Genomic DNA, 23,843 nt, shown 5'->3' with positions numbered 1-23,843 from the left:
GCTCCAGCACAGCCTCAGTCCCAAGTTGTCCAAAGGAGAATTTCCTACAAGACTCTTCTGGGGGACAGTAAAACTATCTCCAGGTTCTAGACATGAAAGACGATGTAAGTGAGTTGCCATTCCCCACTCTCTCCTCAACATTTATCTTGCCTCATGGTTCAGAAAGAATAGAAATTCATGACTCAGGGCATTTCAGCTTCTGGCTAACTATGTTGCGTATTGCTCTCAATCAAACGTCTGATCTCAGCCTTCCGACTATGCTGATGTACACTTGTAATTTCAGCATGTGATAGGCTAAGGTAGGAAGATCACAAATGAGAGGCTAGCCTGAACCATATAATGAGACCTTGCCTCAGAAAACAGTCTGAGGCTGGAGAGACGGCTTAGTGGTTAAGAGCCCCAGCTCTTCTTCCAAGAGACTCATAATCAGTTCCCACCACCCACATCAGATGACACATAAATGCTTGTAACCTCAATTCCAAGGGTTCTGAGACCTTCCTCTGGTACCCTCACAAATGACACACACACACACACACACACACACACACACACACACACACACACACAATCTAAAAGAGTCTGATATTAAAATGACCGGAGCAGGACTAGAAGGTGGGTCAAATAAGCAGCTCAATACCAGCCTCCACTACCTGAGACAGAAACCATAATATTAGGTGATATTATTATTTGTATATATAAATAAGCTTTTGCTGGGTTCTGAAGTTTTATTTCAAAGGGTCGCTAAGCACCTTAGGTGAGATCCCAGTATGTATTAAATAGAAGTAGAGCTGATGAGGTAAAACATAAGTCATAAGGGTTGCAGGGAGGTTTAGAATCTTACTTATGAGAGTCCCAGAAAGTTTCAGATTTAAATGTAGGGAAAAAAGTAATGTCACACTTAATCATATGCATTCTCAGGCCTTACGTCTATTTTATTGCTATTTTACCATTCTTATTTGAACGTATTTCTCTGCAGAAGGACTCTTGGGGATTGGGATTGTGGCTCAGTGGTCAAATGTTTGTTGAGCAGCCATGAGACCCTACATTCAATTTCTGGTATGAAAAAAAAGGAACATTGCCTCTATACAATCTTCACAGCAAATGTTAATTGTTCTAAAAGTCTTTCTCACTGCTAACAAGAGACTTTAAGTAGACCCCATTGTTATTGTTTCCCCCCTATTTTTCCTTGTCTTTCTATCCCTCCTCAATGCCAGGAAAAGTCATTATAGAACTGTGCATGGTTGTACATACTAGCAATACTAGCACTTTGGAGGTCAAGTTAGGAGGATTTCGAACTGAAGACCTGTCTGGCCTACATAGTAAGGCTCTATTTTTCAAAAAAGACTCTATTAAGAAAGAAAAAAGTGAGGCTACAGAAGTGACTCAGGAGTTAAACCACTGGCTGCTCTTCCAGAGGATCCTGGCACCAGAGTGATGGCTAACGAGCTCTGTTGATTCCAGTTCCAGGAGATCTAGTGTGCTCTCCTGGCCTCTATGGACACCAGACATGCACACAGTGCACAGACAGATATGTAGACAAAACATCCGTGCACATAAAGCAAAATGAAGAAATAATTATAAGAAATATATCTCAGAGGGTAAGAGAATAGACCATTTGCCCGGTCCTTGATCTTACTAAAAAGCATCACATGAACCTGGGTGGTGGTGTTTGGCCAAACCGCTCCATGTGCATGGCTTAATTTAGTGTCATAGTTGCCTTAGTAGCTCCTTCACTCTCAAATATCTCAGCAACCCCAGCATGTTTTAACACACCCAACACCCCCCATGATTGTGCAGTCAGGCATCTGCCTGTTTTCTTCCCCGAGGAAACCGCTTTCAGCTCACATCCACCAGCTACCATATTTAGGAACCTAAATATGTTCCTCCAACAGGTTTTTAAGGCAGTTGCTCTACTAAAAAATTCTAGACTCTACCTCCACTTTGGTTTAGGGTGTTATCGTCACCGCAGAAGGAAAAGAAAGCTTTTAGAATTGAAATGAAAAGAAAGTAAACTGCTATCCTAATTCCACATTTAGATGCATTTCTCCTTGCCCAGAATGGGGATGTGTGTAAAGAGGGGCTGGAAAAATTACAGGAGATAGACAACCTAGACAGCCACTGATAGGCGCACTTCATTCTAAATAAAGTGCTTTGTGATTTCTCATACCTTGTTTGCCAAAGCCATCATGGGGTGGCTTTTGCTGGGCGGTGTTGCTGCACACCTTTAATCCCAGCACTCAGGAGGCAGAGGCAGGCAGATTACCAAACTGGAGGCCAACCTGGTCTACGGAGAGACTTCAAGGACAGCCAGTACTACACGGAGAAACACTGTTTCAAAAAACCAATCCAAAACCAAACAAACCAAAAAACACCAAAAAAAAAAAAAAAAAACAATAACTAAACAAAAAAACAAAAAAGAAAACAAAATAAAAAACCAAAAAAACAAATGAACAACAACAGACACACACACACACACACACACACACAAAGAGGTAGTTTTTCTTTTTTTTTTTCTTTTAAGTTCTGGTTATTTAAGTTGGTTGAAAATGATTACTATGTATTTAAAAGTTAGAAAATGTGATCAAATTTCATCTACAGCCATAAATTGAAGATGTAATACAGCGGTTCTGAAACTAGAGTTGTCTATAAGAGGGTTGTAAATAACACTCAGCAGTAAGGTGGTCTCATGGTGTAATGGTTAGCACTCTGGACTTTGAATCCAGCGATCCGAGTTCGAGTCTCGGTGAGGCCTTGAAATTCTTTTTGGCTAGAATTGGAGCTAATATGGTTTAAGGTTTTTAAATGACTGATGAATTATCTTTTTTTAAAAAAAGATTTGATTTGTTCGTTTTATTTTATTTATGTATATGTCTGTGTGTCTGCATGTGTTTGTGAAAGTGATCACGTTTGCTTATGGTGGCCGACAGGGGCGCTCCATCCGCGGTGCTGAGAACTGAAGGGTCTACGAAAGGAGGGTAGATAGATAAAACTGCTGAGTCATATCTCCAGCATACAAGATCTCACTATGAATTACTGGTTGGTCTGGAAACCACAGAAATTTGCCTGCCTCTGCCTCCTGAATGCTGGATTTAAAGCTATGTGCACCCAAATCTGGCCAGTTTGCATATCCTCTTTTAACAAAAACCTTTTGAACGTAAAAAAAAAATTTCTAAGTGACCCTTTATAACTCTACATGGTTATGAATCTTGAAGTTTTAATTTTATTGTTTAATAGTCTTAGGTATGTGTATGAACATGCTGTGTGAGGGAGGGTGTGTGCTCATGAGTGATTTTTGCTGCAGAGGCCAGAGGTGTGTGGGATCCCCCTGGAGCTGGATTACAGGTGACCTCGAGCAACTGAATGTGGATGCTCTTCACCAGTGAGCCAACTCTCTAGTTCCCTTTTTGAACATTTTTAAATTGACCTGTAAGGGTTTTTGTTGTTGAATTGATTCATAAATAGTTTTGCTGCTTCCATAGGCTACCTTCTTATGGAACTTGGCGACGTCGTACAAAGTGATTTAAAACTGGGACTCTCCTGACTCATCCTCCTTCACTGGGATTACGGAGCTAAACCACTACAGTCAGTTTTACCTTTCAGTACCAAGAACGTTTTATTTCATTCTAAGCATTCACGTACCCCACCCACCACGACGTTCCTAAATAGCACATTGAGAACAAACGTTTATAGTAAGACATTCCTAATGACTTGCCCACAGGAAAAGGCATTAGCAAAGAGACTGCTCGCGATCAGGAGACATTAAAATGGGAAAAAGAGGTTCAAGTATCAGCTAGGAAGGCAGGTTGGGAACATGAAACACAGAAGCACTGGCCTCACTGATTTGGAAGCTGAAAGCAGCTGCCTCATATTGAATGAGCATAATAACCATGCCAATTAAGAAGGGTTCTTGTTTATGAGGGCGAAACTACATATTTAATACAGGACAGTTCAAGACAAGTAAGTGGGATTGCAGAAACGCTCAAGCCTTTGATTGCCCTGGAAAGGCGCTGCCCTGCCCCGCCCCCCCCCCTTCTTCACCCCACCCCCTGCACTGCTCCTTGGTCATTTGCATACACGCCTGGACATACCACGGTCCTAGCCTTTCCCCTCTATTCTCTTGGTCTCTGCCTAAAGAAAATCTGAACCTTCTGTGTCCTTTGAATTTTTTTCTTTTTTCTTTTTTCTATGACTACATCCAGCGTTGAATTATATATTTTTTTTGTTTGTTTGTTTAAAGACAGAGTGTCACTGTGTAGCCCTTGCATCCCTGGAACTTGCTATTTAGACCAGGCTGGCCTTGAACTCACAGAAATACACGTGCCTCTGCTCCACTCCCCCTCCCCAGCCCACCCCGCTCCAGTGTCAGGATTAAAGTCATGCCACACCATACCAGGATGATTGTATCTTTGAGGTGAAGAAATTTTAAATTTTGATATAGCCTAATTTATCTATTTTAATTTGGTTGCTTTTTCACTAAATATCATATGTAAGAAATCTTTGCCCTATCCAATGTCACAAAGATTTTGCTATTTGTTCTACTCCAGAATTTTGTGGAGTATAAAGTATGAAATATATAACTTTTGAGGGTTAGGAAGATGGTTCGTGGTAACGGAGCGCTCTGAAGTAGCCTGATACCCTGAATTCAACCCCAGGGACCCAATGTGGTGGAAGGAAAGAATTCTCTCTCACAATTTTTTCTGTGACCTACATACACAGGCCATGGCACATAGGTATATGAACACATGTGCACACACAAGCACACAAGTACACAAGCACACATACAAATAAATAATCAGCCGGGTATGGTGGCACATAAAATAAATAAATGTTACTTAATTTTTTTTAATTTTATATTTATTTTTATTTTATGTGTATTGGTGTTTTGCCTGCATATGTTTCTGTGTGAGAGTGTCAGATCTCGGACTTAGAGACAGTTGTGAGCTGCCATGTGGGGGTTGGGAACTGAAGCCAGGTCCTCCAGAAGAGCAGCCAGTAGTTTGAACTGCTGAGCCACAAAACAAATGCAAAATAAATAAAAACATTCAAACATATAACTTTTCCTTTACTCCTTTCCATCTTTCCTTTGGACACTAACACAAATCTTAAGTATGCTTGCCCCACACTCTGGGCAACTCTGTGTCTTGGAATCCCACTTCCTCAAGTCCTCTTCATACTGCTTCTAGCACAGCTGTATTGTTAACGTTGATTCAAAAGGCATAGCTTGCTCTCTTCTGCTTCTTCATCTTCTTCCTCTTGGCAGTTGCTGAGATTTACAACTTGCCTGCCTTGTGGTTTTTCTCTCAAACTCTAATAATGGAATGGTCTGAGAGAGAGGGGGGGGGGATGAATCAGGATGCTTTAGCTAACTACTGTATTTTGGTAACAGTATATAATAAAGGCTCAACAATGTTTCGTTCTATGAGCAAATGAGTATTTGAAATACATACTGCTGTGCTTGACACATGAAAAACTTCAAGAAATAGAAATGGTCATCGATGTCACTGAACCCATGGTACCATTTTCCCAAGGCAAACTCTGCTTACTCTGGTTCCATCTCTTTGCAGTTATGTGGTCTTGGCATCACTCAACCTCTGTCCAAGAGTCAGCTTTCTCATCTGTAAGAGAATGGTACCTACCTCAGAAGGTTGTGCTGTGGATGAATGAAATATGTATGTTTCCTGGAACCTCCCTCAACAAATGCCCCTTCAGTTATTTCTTTACAGATCATTAAAGTCTCTCCTTTCCCCTTAGTTTGTTTTAAAAGGTTACTTTCTTGAGTATTGTTCCCATTTACGAAACAATTTAAAAGCCATAACCAGGGTAAACAGGTTTGAGTGGGAGATATTTGATTAGGACACAGGAGGTAAAACTTTGTTGAAATCTTCCTATAGGAACTGAGAACTATGGCAAACACTCTGTTTGTGTTTTTATTTCCTCTTGGCCAAAATGGAAACTATCTTATGAGTATAGAACCTGACATTATAGATCACTTCTGTGAGATTAAAGTTATTTTTGTTGGGAGGGGGAGAGATCATCCATTATTTTATGAGAAAGTTAAGGAAAGAAAGGAGATCCCTGCTTGAGAGGTCTGCAGATTTTCAGTGCTACAAAAGCCCCCCTAGCAAGGCTTTCCTTCCCTCAAGCCCTGCAGAGGGTTGATAGGCTCGCATTTCATATCGGTGACTTATTAATCACTTGACCTTTTCCACTGTGCACTTAGCATAGTAAATTATACTCCTTCCCAGAGAAGCCTGGGTGTCTTACCATGACTCTTTGTAGTGTAGCCAGACCCAGGCTTGATGTAAGTCACACACTGAGCATGTTGCAGCTCATCTCATGCCTTTGCCACTTGTGACAGTTTAATGCCAGCCTAGAAAGAACAAGCTAGGAAACCCAGACAAAAGAAATTAAGGAGGGGATTTAATTCCCTATGTTTACCTTCTAAATCTCTTACAGCTAAGCAGGAGGAAATACTCCAATGCCATATAAGATTTCTTTTTGTTTCCCCAGATAAAAGATAACTAGTAAATAAAACTTTCCCAATTAGTAGAAATAAATCCAATGGCCTTTGTTTTTGTCACTGCTTCCTTTGACAGCTCTCCAGTTAGGATGCTGTTGGTCCTCTCCTCCATAAAAATCTCCATCTTTCTGTTATGTATCTCCATTTTTGAAAATTCAGGTATTTTATTTCTTTAGGTTTTTAACTCTAGTTCTAACTATAAAATAATTCTCTAACTCAATTCAAGAAATATGTGCAATGGTCAGTCAGAATGTCACATCCCTGTGGTCTCAGCTCTCTGGAGGCTGAAGCAGGTGGATCATGAATTCAAACCAGCCTGGGCTACACAATGTAAGCCTTACATTGTCTCAAACATCAAAGATGTGGAATAAGGTGAGAGTGTGGCTCAGTGGTAGAGTGAGCCCTTGGATTCCTTCTCCAGTACACACACACACACACACACACACACACACACACTTTTCTACTTACAATGGGATGATGTCCCTATAAACCCTTCATAAGTAGAAAGTATCCTAAGTATAAATGCATTTAATATGCTATGTCCTGCTCATCCCAGCTTAGCATCACAACACACTGGAGAGCATTGATTGTTTCCTTCATGATCATGAGGCTGACTAGGAGCTGCCATTGTTGCTGCTGCTGCTGTCCATCATCACTAAAGAATATCAGACCACATAGAGCTATCCTGGGTAAAGATCCAAGTTCAAAACCCAAGGTATGTTTTCTATTGAATTCATGTCACTTTTGGACAATAGAAACATTGGATAATCATAAGGTGAACTATAATAATTCAGAAACTGTCTGCAGTCTTTCATTTATTTAACAGATACACAAGGAAGGCCTAGTATGCTCCAGACATTTTCTAGGTGGAAGGCAGGAAGGAACAAGACTATAAGCAAAGGTCAATAAAAGATAATCACAGGAGTTAATGAAAACAGTAAAGTTATCCACTCACTCAGTCAACATTTGGCAAATGGCTTCAGAATGTTTACTCCACACCAGGCCCAATTCTTGATGTTGAGACTTCTCTCTTATGAACACAAACTGGCTATCCCAACCCCTGTCCAGTGAACAGGATAGGAGAAGCAGTTGAGGGTAATAGTGTAGGCTGATAGAACAGTCAATTGGGGTAGAGACTGAAGAAATAGAAAAGAAGGGGAGAAACTAGATGAAATTTTGATAGAGAAGTTGGCAGGAGGCAATGCCTAGTTTAATTGAAGAATAAGACAGAGTGCTAAGACACACCCAATGACTAAGATACAGGGCTTCTGCCTTTCTCTTGATTTTCCTTTGTGGTACTTTAAGGGTTGGTCATGATTGGATCAAGTGAGTTAGAAACTCTTGTTCCCTGCTTCCAATGACTGGTTCCAGCATAGTTTTGACCCTCCTTGTCAGGCCAACGAGAAGGAATCTTTGAGCAGGGATAGGACCTGAGAGACCAGACTCTTCACTCTTTTTTTTTTTTTTTTTAAAGATTTATTTTTATTATTATATACAAGTACACTGTAGCTGTCTTCAGATATACCAGAAGAGGGCATCAGATCTCTTTACAGATGGTTGTGAGCCACCATGTGGTTGCTGGGAATTGAACTCAGGACCTCTGGAAGAGCAGTTGGGTGTTCTTAACCACTGAGCCATCTCTCCAGCCCGACTCTTCACTCTTGTGTATAGGCTGGTGGAGTTAGAAACAGTGTCAAATGTTTAGGTAGTTCAAGGGGGAGAACCTAAAGACCCAGTAACTATCTCATGGGACTGAAAGATAAAACCAATAAAGAGGAGTAGGTGTGTCACTGTGGGTGGGGGTTTAATACCCTCATCCTAGCTGCCTGGAAGCCAGTATTCTGCTAGCAGCCTTCAGAGGTAGAACTCTCAGCTCCTCCTGCACCAGGCCTGCCTGGATACTGCCATGTTCCCACCTTGATGATAATGGACTGAACCTCTGAACCTGTAAGCCAGCCCAATTAAATGTTGTCCTTTATAAGACTTACCTTGGCCATGGTGTCTGTTCACAGCAGTAAAACCCCAACTAAGTCACTTGTTTATGGCTATTAAAAATAAAAAGGCAAAGTAGATCTTTGGAGGGAGGTTTACAGGACTGGAACTGGAAGGCACTGGGTAGCAAACACATTTGTATTCAGGCCCTCTCCTCTTCTCTTGTACATTTCCTATGGCTTCCCCACCCTAGTAGTAATGTTAGCCTTGCTTTTTTAATTCCTCCAGATAGTTCATCAAGCAACTATTAGAGCAGGGATTATTTATTTTTAGTTGTACAAGAGTCACTTGGTGAGAGCATATAAAAATATAGATGCCCGGGACTGGATAGATGGCCATGTCTTTAAGAGTATGTACTTCTCTTGCAGGGAACCCTAATTCAAGTTCAGCTCTCAGCACCCGAATTGGGCAGCACACAACTGCCTGTAACTTCAGATCCATGGGGATCTGAAGCCTGAAGCCTCTAGCTTCCTCCAGTAATGTGCTTATCTGCGTGTATGCGCGCGCACACACACACACACACACACACACACACACACACGCACACACATGCACAAACAAAGAGAGAGAGAGAAAGAGAGAGAAAGATGCACACGTATATAATTAAATTTTTAAAATATATTTTTTAAAGATTCTAATATAGATTTCTGGGACAGCGCCAATGGGGTCAACTCAGTCTCACAAGGGAGCTAGGCAGTAGAAGGAACTAATTCCTCTTTCCCTCTTTCCCTCCCACATTCTTGCACTATTAGTGAATGGTGTAGGAGACCTAACCCCTAGGCATTTCCACATTGCAAAATGGTTCTGGCAGCTTGTGGGAAGTCCTCTAAGTCACAAGCATAGTCTTTGTAAACAAGCCTATACTGAAACTGGCATGGGACACTCAGAAATGGTAAATGGGATCACAGTGGATTTAAATAATGTACTAGAGAAGTTTCCACAGTTAAAAAAAGTAATGTTGGGAGAAGACAGTGTGTACCAAGTACAAAAAGAAGGACTACTTAAAAGAATTTGAAGGCTAGAGCAATAGCTCAGCAGTTGAGAGCATTCCTTGTTAGACCTGAGGATTTGAGGTTAAGTTCCTAGCACACATACACTGGGTAGTTTACAATCATTTGTAACTCCAGCTTGAGGGGATCTGATGCTCTCTTCTGGCAAGTGTGTGTGTGTGTGTGTGTGTGTGTGTGTGTGTGTGTTTTTCTATGTGTAAACAGTTACAAATATGTTAATAAAGATTGTTAAAATGTATCATTCCATTTATGTACCGGGCTGGGGAATCAAAGCTTACATAGAAGACTCAGTATCACTGAAATCAAGTACTTAATAGGTGAACTCTGTAACATGGCATTTAGCATCTTTTAATATCTGGCCTCTTTCTATTTCTCTAATGTATTATGGCTTCTTTCTTCCTCCAATGTATGATCCAGGTATGGCCCAGGACTCCAAAAGAACATTGTCATTTGTTCAGAGCACATGTTCATGTTCACCACCAAGAATCTATAAATGTTATTCTCTCTGCTGATTACTGTCCCAGTCCTTCTAACTTGCTAATTTCTCTATTTTTTCAAGTCTTGGTATAAACATTTTTTCAGTTTGGTATACTTCAACCATAGAGTTTCATATATATATATATATATATATAATTCATATAAATAGATAGTTATGTGATAGATATGTTTGCACATATTATTATGTGGTATATGTGAGTATGTGTATGCAGGTATGCTGTGTCATAGGTAAGTCAAAGGCTAACATCAAGTGTCTTCCTCTATCTCTCTAACTTAGTTCTTTGTGAGAGGGTCTCTCGCTAAGCTTGAAGCTCTTGTTTCAACTAGAATGGCTGGTGGGGATGTGGACTTTGGGCTTCATGCTCACACAGCAGCACATCATCTCCCCAGACCTACAGACCCTCTTCATTTGTGATGCCTCAAACTTGGCAAGTAAGGACCATCACTTCTCATTGTAATCTTTTGCCTGATCCTTGTTTTCTTTTATGGTGCAGCTGAGAACGGACAGGAATTATGCCTGTATTATTTGTCACTTTAGTCCTGGTGGCTTGCTTGCACATTCGACCAATAGCTAACAAAGAACCACAAAATATTGAAGTATATGTGTAATCTGTATGGTTTTTATTGGAGCAACAGACAATGTCTTCCATCTGAGCTTAGAACACCCTGTTTACGCCATGAGGCAGTAACTTCATTCCAGATGATAACAGTCTCTATCTTAATTTTTCATTAATTTAATAATAACTTATATGATTAAACAGTCATACTGCAGAATGAGGCTGATCTCTAAATTGCCTAAATTAGCCTTATGCCACATTGACCTCCATGTGGCCCTTATCCTAATATTTCCCTGTAGTCTGTTTTTCCCTGCTATATCTGTGTAATACTAAAATTGCATGGGAGCTGGAAAAACTGCGAATGTCTATCTCAACTTTGAGAAATTCAAACAAACACTCAAAATCACTGAAGATTGGTAATGAAGTCTAAGAGTCAAATTTGTGTAGTTATCAATTACATCCTTGGGGCTTTTAGAGAGTTTCAAAAAGTTTTCTGGATAATCAGTTATACACTGGTGGCATAACTACACTATGATGATGATGATGATGATGATGATGATGATGATGATGATGATGATCATAGGTAACTTCTCTATGCTACACAGATATGCTGATTGATTTCTGATGTCTGTTCCCACGCAGCTTCTTTCCCTCTACCTCCAAAGAGAAAGCAAAACTACCTATGTCCTTAGGCTCTCTTGCAGGTGAGGTTGCCTTCTAGGTGACTTTGGTCACCCAGACAAGTAAGAAGGGGAAAATACATTTTATTTCCTCAATAGAGAGATAAGGCAGGGAGTAGAAAGACCTCATATGCCCTCACTGCCTTCCTGTTGCATACTGATGATGTTTGAAAGACTGGCACCCATTTTGAGATGATGAAAAACAAAATAGGGGAAAGACATAAGACTATCAAGGATGCCTGAGTGGAAAGAACAAACCAGGTCACTGATGACACTATGGAGTAGTGGATCCAATGTCAGTAACCCCACATCTCCAGACTCCATGTTAAATGAGAAAGTCACTACCCCCAATTGTTAAATGATAGTTAGGACTCAGTTAACAAAACTGAATGTAGTTTTAACTCATGTGACTAGTTACTTTACCATTTCCTTTAACTAAAACAGAATTATTGACACCTGACCATTTTTATTTGGGGTACAGTATTGTCTTTTTGGAAGAAAATTAGAAATAAATAACTTCATCTAAAAGGTTTGGTTATTTTCATTCTGGAAGCAGAGAGCCATTTCCACTTGCCATTAGTCCATGATACAAACTTGTACTGGCTAGACACAAGCTAGAGTTATCGCAGAGAATGGGAGGGCCCAGCCCATTGCGGGTGGTGCCATTCCTGGGCTGGTAGTCTTGGGTTCAGTAAGAAAGCAGGCTGAGCAAGCCTGGGGAAGCAAGCCAGTAAGAAACATCCCTCCATGGCCTCTGCATCAGCTCCTCCTTCCTGACCTGCTTGAGTTCCAGTCCTGACTTCCTTCGGTGAGAAACAGCAATGTGGAAGTGTAAGCTGAATAAATCCTTTCCTCCCCTACTTGCTTCTTGGTCCTGATGTTTGTGCAGGAATAGAAACCCTGACTAAGACAAAACTCTAGTAGCTGTGGGTTGCTAAGAATGTTCTGTGTAACTGATAGACCACCCTAGGAGCTAGGAGATATACGTCCTAGCTGGAGGGAATGTTTTAAACTTTGTGGTGATTGGAAGCAAGGCCGACCAGGAAGTGTCAAGAGCTGATAAGATTAGGCCAACCTCTGGAGGGGGTTGTGTATTGGTTAGCTTAATGAATCCACCTCTCCAACAAAGATTAAGCATAATCCCACAGCAAACCTAGAACAACTGCTATCAAATAGTGGAGGTGTGGGGTAGCTCTTGATCCGGCAATCCACCTACAAACCCCCCACTGCTGTAGATAAGGGAATTGGACCACTTAACCACTAAGACTCTTTTCAGATCTAAACCAGAGGTCCATGAGCAGAGACCAGGTTTAGCCTTGCCGTTACCTTTCTTTCCCACCTGGGCTCCCTTTTTTGCTTAATAATCATCCATTTCTACTTTTGAGAGAAATTCTCCATGAAAGATAAACTCCAAACTGAAGTAGGCAAGCCTTGACATAGCTCCTGTTTTGGCAGGAGCAAAGAAGCTAAGCTGGCAAGGTGACTTGTGAGGATTTATGTACAATTCAGAGGAGAGTGGATGATGCCTTATTCATTAGGTGGCAGGGACATGATAGGTTGGGGTAAGCGACTTGTAACTGTTGGACCCCCGAAAGAAGTCAAAGTGTTTTGGGCTCTGAAGCCCTTTCTTTAGAGAAAATACAAAATCTTTGGGAAAGGAGGAAAACATATTTATGCGATTATATTTCCTCTGATTTGCAAGAAAGAAAAGGTTAAGCTCCCAAATATTTAACAAGCAAATCACCCAGCCTCTCGAGGGACGGACCAAGGGTTTGTGCAGATCGTTTATTTTGTTTGTTTGTTTTTTGTTTTGTTTTTGTTTGTATTTGAAAGGGAAATAGGCTGAATCTTCACCCTGCCCCCTGCACTTTGGTAAATACTAGTTTAAAAAATACCGCGCTGAGAATTTTAACAGATGATTTCTGGAGAGCTGACTTATGAACTAATTGGACACTTCTGCTGTGCGGAGGAACAAAGACTTCCTTTTTTATTGGTCTTCAACTGAGGCATATACCTGTCTGGTGGCGTCGGCTCATTCTGCACATGCTCAGTTGAACAGAATCTTCATATTGCACACAACCTAGCACAGCGGCAACACCCACAGCCTTACTCCGCGGCTGACCCTGTGTGTCCATTTCCTCTAGTTGCATTTTTATGCGAAGAACTCCAACACTTATAGGGAGTAAACAAAGTCGATGCTGGGGCTGGGGAACAATGTTCAATGGATTTAAAGTCGCTTTATGTCACTATTTTTCTGGTCCGTCTCTAGGTTTTGTCTAGCAGCAATAGACACTGCATAGATATTTGGTGAGTTTGGAGCGGGCAGTAGGAGAAGCTGTTTCGCTAGTTTTTGTGGTACACCTTCCTCTGCAGTTTTTGTTCGGTTCTTTCCTTGGACAATTCTCCCCCTCCCCCAGCCCTCATCTTCATTAAGGAATGGCAGGGTGGCACTAAAAGCATCCTCCGCCGCCAAACACGGTCTTGAGTGACAACCTCTCTCCACCTCCTCTCTGGCTTTTCCATTCATTAGAACCCTTTCCCTGAGTTGTTGGGGTTTTTTTTTCTCCCCAGCAAAAACCTGGGAACGGCTTCCTGGGGTTACGAAAGAAGAGGGAAAGCTGCCAGAGTGCTGAGCACGCCGTCCAAGAACGTGCACAGTGCTGTGGACCTTTTGTCGCTTCTCCCCTTGGTTGCGGCTTGGGAGTAGGGGCGACGACCTGCACCAGCCCCACCTCAGCAGCTGCAACCCGCAACCCGGGAAGCTCCGCTTGCCGACCCCCAGCGCCCTCTAGATTCCCCGCGCCCGCCGGTTCTCCGTGACGTTGAGGGCGCTGCGCGCAGGCGCCACTGGGAGCGCCTTTTTTTTTCCCTCCCCCTTCCTCCGCCTCCTTCCGCGGTCCCCGCCTTCCAACGGGCTAGAGGGGCGGGGCCTGCAGGTCTCGCTGCCTTGCGGGCCGAAAGGGAGGAGGGTTTGTCCGCGGGAGGCGGGTGCACAGCGCTCAGGAGCCAGGCGGCTGCTGAGGCTGAGGGGAGGAGCTGAAGGCAGCGGTCGCGGCTCCCGCCCGCACTGAACGCTCATCCCGCGAAGCCCCCTCCCACACTCGGGCGGGCGGCGGCGGAGGGAGGAGGAGAGAAGGAGGAGGGAGCGTCTCTGCCGCCGCCTCCTGGTCCCCAGCGCGGATCAGCCGCCACCACCTCCCTTCGCGACGATCCTCCCTCCATGGTGCTGTCGCGGCCCCCCTGTAGCCCGGAGCTGCCCTGCGCCGCGCCGGGAGCCGGTTTCAGGGCAGAGGGAGCGGTCGCAGCCTCGCGGCCCGCGCGGGCTGACGAGCGGAGAGTGCGGTGCTTCATGGTCCCGAGGGTCCGCACGCCCCGGCAGCGCGGCCGCCAGCAACCGCGCGAGGAGCAGCGGGCGGGCGGGCGGCGCCGGGCCCGCCGCCTGCCCCACGCCCTGGCCCCCCGCCGCGCCGCCGGCGGCAGCCGGCAGAGGAAAGGCGCTGCAGTCTCCGGGGGCCTCGCGGCCCCGGTCGAGCTCCTCAGCACCGAGGGCTTGCGGGTCCTGAGGGGAGGACACGAGCCCGGAGCCGGGCACTGAGCCCTTGGGCGCCCCAACCCAGTTTTCAGAACCCCACGCTGCGGCTGCTGTCCCCTCCGGACCATGGCCGACGACGACGTGCTGTCGAGGATGTGTACGAGCTGTGCGAGGTGATCGGCAAGTGAGTCTCCACGCGAGGAGCGGGAGTGGAAAAATGCTTTCAGCGATGCCTGGGCCTCCTGCACCTGCCTGGGCCTGCCCCCCTGCCCTCTCTCCTCCCCTCTCTGTCTCCCCTTGTCCCTTCACCCTGGAGTATTTATAGACGTGTACCTGGATCTCCTGCCAGGAGGGAGTCTGGGGGCTTCAGCGATCCGTGGAGGCCACCGAGGCCCCGGTCGGCCACCCATAAGGCGGGGGCGGGCTGCCTGCATTTTATCTGACGGTTAGACAGGGACGCAGGACCGATTTTATAGTTGCTTCCTTGAACAGTTGGGGTTATTGTTACCTTTCCTGTACCATAGACCTTTTTCCGAAAAGAGCAGTCTGCATTTCCTGTGTGCTTGTGTGGAGAGGGCGAGAGCGCGTCCGGGGTTTTTAATTGTGGGGTGTGTGTCTATTGTGCCAGGATATTAGACAGATGCCTTTGTGTTCCCCCATGCCCGTATTTAAGAGGGTCATTGAAGACGGATGCGTCCAGTTTCAGCAAATTTTCATCTGCCATAGACGAACATAGAAAGAGTTAGGGGCACCCAAATTTTAATGTCTTGTTATGCAATGACTGTACAATCAGTGTCGAGGCTCCCTTCCACTGTTGTTGATGGTGGTTGGCGGTACACAGCCGTCTGCTTTGAGTCACCGGGCTGGTCTAGAATAGAACTGACAGTCCAAATGCTCATCCTTTCGTCTGTGTTGTATAATTACTCTAGGGAAAAAGCAGGGAATCAGATTAATCACAGTGATTGAGAATTAAATCTGCAGTTCCTCATCTAATTGTCCAGTCCTGAAATCTGTTTTGAATTGTTTCCTTTCATTTTGTCAAACAATATTCCAAGTGCACAACTGCTAATTTGCTTGTGAGGGAAATGCTGGCAATCTGAAGTTGATTTCCTAGCTCAGCGTGTATTCTCTGGCTTTGGAAGTTGAGATAAATTTAAGAGCGATTTTTGCTTATTTACTAGGGCTCATTAGATAGTTAGTATTAGAATATTTTACGTTTTGGAAGTGGTGCTTTATTGTCTATTTTAAGGTCCACAGTTGGGAAATGAAAAAGCAAGACAGAGCGGTTGTACTTTACCTCTTTTAAGTTGTCTGCAGTATACTCAGTTTCAATTTTTTTGAGTACGGGTAACTCATTTTTTTTCTCCATATTGAGGCATTACACATGGAGAAATTGTGGGTAGAGCTGCTACACTCTTTTCTTAGACTCTGCCCTTGCCCCATTGTTCAGTGACCAGCCTATCTGTTAGGAGGAGGATGTCCAAATGTGTCTCCTCCAGTCTTTGTGGATGTGCCCAGAGCAGCACTTGTTCAAAGCTATTTAATGAGAGCCACGTGTAATTTATCATTTCTTAGCACTTTAGAAAGATGTCGAACAAAAGGTGGGAATTTTTAGTAAAATATTTATAGGATATATATATATACATATATGTATGTGTATATATATATTTAATGATCTCAGCTTGAACATTTTTGCCATACTGTACATCTTTTCCTACTAAGCCATTGAAATGCAGTGTGTTTTATACTAACAGAACATCTCAATTTTGACGCCAAGCTAAATTTTTTTTACCAGAAGTACTTGATCTGTATTTAGGTCTCATAAAAATTTGCATATGCAAAAAAGTAGGTTCACATATTCAAGTTGTTCAAACATACATAAAAGTTTTCCAGTAACTGAATTTACCTATTTCTAAATTTTAATCAATTAAGCAGAATGCAAAAATATATTGCTCAGTTTGATTAGCCACATTTCAAGTGGTTAATAGCCACAGGGACTGCTACATTTTGGAGAGAAATTTTCAAAATCTCTTCATTTTTCATTGTTATGGGGGACTAAGAAGGGGCAAATTAGATGTTTCTCAAAAACCACCAAAATGACTGTGAGAGTGAGTGATACTTGTTGTATCTTAGTTATAGCTGTTGTGAGCCTGAAGTCAGTCATTGGAAACCGATTCGATGTTTGCGTATATTAAATTATGGTGATGGAATAGTGAAATCAATTTTTGATTGGTTCTGATTCAGGTCTGAAAGGATGACAGTGTAGATTTAAAACTGGTCAGCTTCATGTTAGTAGTCTGTATTGTGCTGACTTAAAAATTGAGAAAATATTTTCAAGAAGACACCCTGGAAGAATTTGTTTTATCCATTCTGTTCTGCAGCTGCAGAAGGAGGAAGAGCAAGCTAATTTTGATAGGCTACCTAGTCAGTGGCTGCCTGCACTATCAGAACTGTGAGATTTCATTCCTATCCTAAAAAATCTGACTTGGTCATTTATAAAATGCCATTCCTTGAAATAATGAATCCAAGATAGACTCAGTCTTGAAGAATGTAATGATGGTGTTCTTCACCCCGGGCAAAGGTTGAAGGTTTCTCCGGTAAATCGTGTCAGTATATATCGATCCCTGAAATTGAAATTCGTTTGAGGTTTCTTTTTTTTTTTTTCTTCAGAGACCTTGACAGTATACATTTAAACTTAGAATTTGTTCAATTATGAGCTAAACAGATCATTGCTCATTCTGGAAAAATCTTTTGCTGATTTCTATCAGACTCACGGTATTTTATTTTCTTTGTATCAGATTATATCAAATTGTGCTACACCACAATGTCTTAAGAGTTTTAAATTTCACTAAGCTTTAAAATAGGGTTCAGTTTTGAACATATTGGCCACTCATCGACCCACCCACCTCTCACTCATCTTCTGTGAGCTAGGGCTTTTACTTGGTGGTGTAAGAAATTTCAACCTGGGAGGGGAGGGGAGGGGAGGGGGGGGAGGGAGGGAGGGGGGAGGAGGGTCTCAGGAATGCAGCCCTAGCTGGCTGGAGGAGCTTGTTCTCGTAAATCAGGCTGTCTTGAACTCAGAGAGATCTGGCCTGTCCCTGTTTTGAAATGCTGGGATTAAAGGTGTATGCAATGCACCTGGCTTAAATTTCCAATGTAATTTAGAACCTTTGCGTCTTTTTTGCAACTAAGAACACAGAGATTACTATTTACCTTTATTTTCTTTTGTAGTTGTTACAAAACTTTACTCATTAAAGCTATCTTTAAAGAATCATATATCTTAATTATAAAGATTGGCAAGGTGCCAGTTTAAAAAAGTAAGACAATCTTCTGTGTTTTTTTTTTTTTGAAAAGTTGTGGGAAACGTTTAAAATGACTTTTTGTTTCCATAACATTTTCATATGGTATCTTTCAAGATCATCGAAGCAAATAAAATATAGTCCCAAACTTTTTTTCTGTTTGTTTTTGTTTTGACACAGTTTCACTATATGATCAGACTGGCCTCAAAACTCAGAGAGATTTCATACCCGCCTGCTTCTGCCTCCACATGCTGAGATTCATTATAGAGCACCACACCCATCTAGTCCCCAAACTTTATCTTAACAAATGTAGCAGTTACTGGAAAGAAAGGTATTATGCAAATACAAGTTAATAACTAATTTGTCATAACTACTTACTGTTCCTTCTGCAGTGTTTGTAGGTGAATGTAAGCTAGTAATAGTATATGAAATAAGTTTTAAAGAGTTCATTTAAAATTAAAACATAAACCCACACACGATCTTTCAGGTATAAGCAGTGTGTTTGGAAGAGGATCACATGATGTACAGTTTTATGTGCATTCATGAATATTGCCTAGGGTTTTAGAGTGTTCAGTTACCTGAACTTCTGACTGCCCTGTTCTGCAGACATACTTGAATGATGGAAGCATGATCCTTTCATGGACAACATGCAAGTTTGCCAGGTGTACTGTATTTGCTTATACCGTGAGAACACTTAACATATTTAATTACAGTTGTTTATGGTCTTCTACCTATTCTTAGTAGCTTCTGTGAAGGCAGGAAATATAATAAATATGTTTCTCCATTGAAATGCACAACAAAAGGAAATAGTCCCTATTAGTTGTTGATAAATTGGTGGTGTAAAATCTATTAAAAGGCAAAAGTGTATTGTATCAACTTTTGGAGTAATTATTGTCCCAAAAGGCTGAATTAGTTTAAAGTGGTTGTGCTTTTACCACAAACTAATGACAGAACTGTCAGGATCTTTTATAAAAGATCAATGCCAGGACCCTGTGACAGAAGAACAAGGCAGAATTCTGAGACACATGACAGGTATTTTGTAAAACTAAATGAATCTGTATGAAGAGTCACTGTTAAAACTTAGCTGCTATAAACGGCATTCTGGGACTAGCTTTTCAGGGGATTAAAATTTTTTACAAAGTAGAGTAAATATGTTCAGTACATTTAAGCTACCAGAGGAAAAACATGGATTTTTATCTTCTATGCATTTCTATGTGTCTGGAGCCTGTTGTAAGAATTTAATTTCAGCCATGTTTGGCTTTTGATTCCTGCCTTTAAGATTTCATTGATTTATGACATTTGTTTAATGCTAACGATGATTGTCTGATGTTTGGAACAACACAAGGATCTTTCAATAACTGTTGATGATAGCTTTCTCCTACAATGGCTTAATTTAATAAGAAATTCATTAGTTTAGTATGGATTGTTTGCACACACACTTTATTAAAAGAGAATGGTTAAGTTACTTATGTACTTTAAGTTCTCTAATTGCGACTATAATAATGTAATCTACCAGAGAATTGAGTTAAAAGCAGTCTTATATAAATACTGGATTAATAATATATAAAATACATAATTAAGCTTAGAGGGAAAATCCAGCTTTTCTGTTTTGGCACAATCATAAGGCTTTCCCATATTGATTATATCATAATTAAAGTTCTAGTATCAAGAAATGTTACAGGATGCGAAGAATTGTCCTGAAAAACTTAAGTATACACTGTTATATAAAATAGTTTCAATAGGTTATGTGTAAGTCTGAATGGATTTCAAATTTTCCCAAAGCAAAGTATAGGGAGAACATGATCCAGCAATAGCCATGTAGTAAGATCAATTTGATTGCAGCTATATTTAAATCTAGATAATTCCCTCTTGGAATTTAACTGTCCTTTATAGAGGACAACCTACAGAATTTTGAGACAAGGAAGTTCAAGGCAGTTGACCTTGGGGGAAAGTGATTTCTTTAGTTACTTTGTCTTACATATCTCTTTTTTTTTTAAAGATTTATTTATTTAATGTATATAAGTACCTGTAGCTGTCTTCAGACACACCAGAAGAGGTCATCAATCTCATTACAGATGGTTGTGAGCCACCATGTGGTTGCTGGGATTTGAACTTCAGGACCTCTGGAAGAGCAATGGTCTCTTAACCACTGAGCTATCTCCAGCCCTGTACATATCTTTATGTAGATTTTTAAGGTTACTTTTAGGGGTTGTCACTTTAGCTTCTTTATTGTGTATAATTTGAAATGCATGTTCACTTTCACTCAGTTTTTCTCTTTACATATAAGCCACCTAATGAATGTATTTTTAAATTGTGTTCTAGATATTTTTTATGATGATGTTTCCTTTATGATTCCATTTATATCTAATCTAGAAATAAGTACACCACATTCTATGAGATTGTGTTCAAATGGCTGCCTTTTAAATGTTTTCAGACTTTTCATGTGTAAAGGAACTTTTGACATAATGCTTTAAAATAAAAGAATGTTTTATAACTCCAATGACTACCTTTGCAAGGACGATGACTCACATTTCTAATATTAGGCACTTCGCATGTATCATCTCATTTAATTCAACCCTTTTCACAGAGAATAAGGAGCTTAAGATGGTGAGGAGGATCTGGCTAAGATCACATGGAATTGTGTATCTGCTTCTAAGGATTGTTCTTATTGTACATTCTACTGGTGATTCAATTCATGAAAAAAAATGCCGTATTGGTTCTTTAAAATAAGATTAATTTTCATCTTTAAAATTTATTACTGTAAAAGATGATTACTTTCCAGTTACATTTCTCACCCTTGGTAGTCTATTCTATTCTTTCTTTCATTACTTTTTTCTTTTGCTTTTATGACATTGTTCGCCCTGTGGCTGCAACTGCTTTGGGGTCACATAATCATATATCACATATACTACATATCAGATATTTACATTATGACTCAGTAAGGGTATCAAAATTACAGTTATGAAGTAGCAATAAAATAATTATGGTTAGGGGTCATCATGAGGAACTGCATTAAAGGGTCACATTAGGAAGGTTGAGGAATATTGATCTGTGATGAAATATTAGCATTTGTAACCAAAGTAATTATCTTTTCTTTAACAGTGAACTTAAAATTCTGACCATCTTTCAAAATATAATTGGTTTTGAACCATTCTATCCCTTTTACTCCAAGTGTTCCCCCAGATTAATTACTCTAAGTTTCTAAGCCCAGAAGTAAAAGTGTTTTCAGAGCTAGGCATTTGGGAGGGTAGGGTGGATGATTTCTTATATCCTGTGATACACACTGAATTGCTTTTGACTTGAGAACCATGTCCTAAACTGCAGCTGAATCTGTCTTCGAAGCTGTTCACTTTAGTGAACACGACTCTACTTTGGTGTATTTGCACTGTGGAGCGGAGCAAGGACCTCACAGCATGAATTGATGGGATCCTGCTTTCACAAGGAGGAGCTTATCTTTTTAGTTGCCATTTATAATACATTTCTTTTTCACTGCATTTGTTTTTATAGATTTTGATTACCAACTTTAAGTAAAATAGTTTGATTTTCCAAAAATGATGCCATTCAGTAGCTTGTATATGACTACTTAATTAGATGGAAGCCTTTCATTAGAAAACAAAGTGAAGATTCAAGTACAGTTTTTTCTTTTATATTTTCTTTAAGTTCTTGTTTTATCACTATTATTGTTTCCTTAAATTGTTCCATTGTAGAGATGTTAATTCTTTCTGGTGTCAAGGATTCTTTGTCCTTGGATGGTGCTAGGATGTTTCCTTTCATCCTCTCTCTCACCTTAAACAGCTTTTCTTTCTGGTTTCTGCCTCTTCCCTAACTGATGCCTCCCCTGGCTTCCCTGGGTACAGACCAGTACTGTCATGTAAACCAAATAAACGCTTTCCTCCCCAACTTGGTTTTGGTCAGTGTTTGATTGCAGCAAACAAACTAGGTTGTCTGGAACCATAGATAGATTTTATCTGTATTAAATGAAGGATGGTTTATTCAGTTCCAGAGGTCTCTACTACTTCAAGTATGGGATGCAAATAGCCAATATATTGCTGTAGTTCATGCATCCATATGGTCTTTAAGGAAACATACATTTTTCAGCCTTTCTGATGGTTATTGTTTTCCCCAAATATCTGATTCTGTTGTTTGTAGTTTGCAAGGCAGCCTCAAAGATCTGATAATGAACCTTTTGGGTTTATTTTTTGTCTTTATAGAAGGAATGATAGCTGCTTCAAGTTTTTATTTACGGTATAGATTAGTGATTGTAAAGAAGGTTGAATGTTTTTTTATTTTGTAGAATGCCTGCCATACTCAAATTTCTTTTTGACATTTGTGGGCGTAAGGATTTTCAACAGTTTTATATGTGTTCTTCTCAATGTTAAACACATGCTCTCTTTACATAAATCATATTTGAATGGAAATTCCTGCAGTGTAGGTAAATTATCATTATTCATTCATTCATTTGGTAGCTGTAAAGGTGTGGGCAAATAAGTTAACATCTCTGACTCATTAGTTCCTTTGCTGTAAAATGAAAATAGTATAGTCTTCTTGGGAGGATTTTATGATTAAATAATATAATCTATGGAAATGTGTGCAGTTTTACTTTAGTTTGCATCATCATCAACACCACCATCATCCAGCAAACACTTGCGTTCTCAGCTTCAAGAGCTTTCTGTCAATAAGGGACAGATGTTTAGATGGATATCCACAATCATTCTGAATCCTGATAAGGCAATAAAAGAGTCACAGCTGACTTGTTCAAGATGCTGTCTATTGCCCTAGTTCTTTAACCAGCATAAAAAAAAATCAGTAGCTGTTGAATTGTGAGAACCAGAGATAGTGTGACAACAGGTAGGAAAATCTTTTTTGAGGAAATCTTTGTAACAGACATGAAACTTGAAAGTTTGTTAGTCCTTGTAATTCTTAAATTTAGGTTTTGCTTCCTCATTTTCTAAAGTGAATAAATTTAATGAGAGGAACTCTAATTAACTCTTTAGAATATAAACTATATTCAAAGGTAGTACCTGTTGTTTAAAAAAAATGCTATATGCTACAAAAAAAAAAAAGATATTCTGTTTCATAATTTATCTACAAGGCTTCCCCAGGTTGTAGTATTACAGTGTGGTTAAAGCTCCAAATTTTTTGTTAAAGTCTATATCACACCTTTGCATTTGGACATTTGAAAAGAATTAATTGTTTATAATGTGAGATTTCATGAGGAAGAAAGGAAATTCTAGGGCTGCTGAAGTGGCTCAGAGGGTAATGGCATGCCACCAAGCCTGACCAGAGTTTCATTTACCTGGGACTCCACATGGGTGGAAGGACAGAATCAGTTCCTGCAAATTGTTTTCTGCAGTGTTGTACATATATACATATAATACAAATTAATATAATTTGTTTAAAAAGAAAAAAATCCTGGAATATGTATTTTTAAGTATTAAATATATACATATCGGTTAAATTTGTTGTAGAAGCCCTCAAATTTGTTATGATAGCAGTTTCCATATTCAATTGGGGCAAATGAGTCTGAAAGATTATTGGGCACTGACTTAAAGTGTCTAACCACACCTGTGTGATCATCCTGACTCTCTCTGCCCTGCAGTAATCTCTATCTCTCTCTCCATTAGTTCCTACGCCTTTCCCTTTCTTTCATACTCTCTCTCTCTCTCTCTGTCTCATTTCTTTCCCATACTCCCTCTCACCGCTTTCCCATAACATGCAAATAAACTTCATTTCACACACACACACAGAAAACATA

At 40.7% G+C, this 23,843-nt stretch overlaps 1 non-coding gene across 1 annotated transcript; it reads left to right on the top strand.

Annotated features, from left to right (window-relative positions):
* Positions 1-2,680: 2,680 nt before the first annotated feature.
* Positions 2,681-2,752, top strand: Trnaq-uug. Its single transcript has one exon. It is a non-coding gene; the product is annotated as a tRNA-Gln (tRNA).
* The last annotated feature ends 21,091 nt before the right edge of the window (positions 2,753-23,843 follow it).

This window comes from Rattus rattus, chromosome X, assembly GCF_011064425.1.
Source record: "Rattus rattus isolate New Zealand chromosome X, Rrattus_CSIRO_v1, whole genome shotgun sequence".
NCBI lineage: Eukaryota > Metazoa > Chordata > Mammalia > Rodentia > Muridae > Rattus > Rattus rattus.
This window is presented reverse-complemented; position numbering and strand designations above follow the sequence as displayed.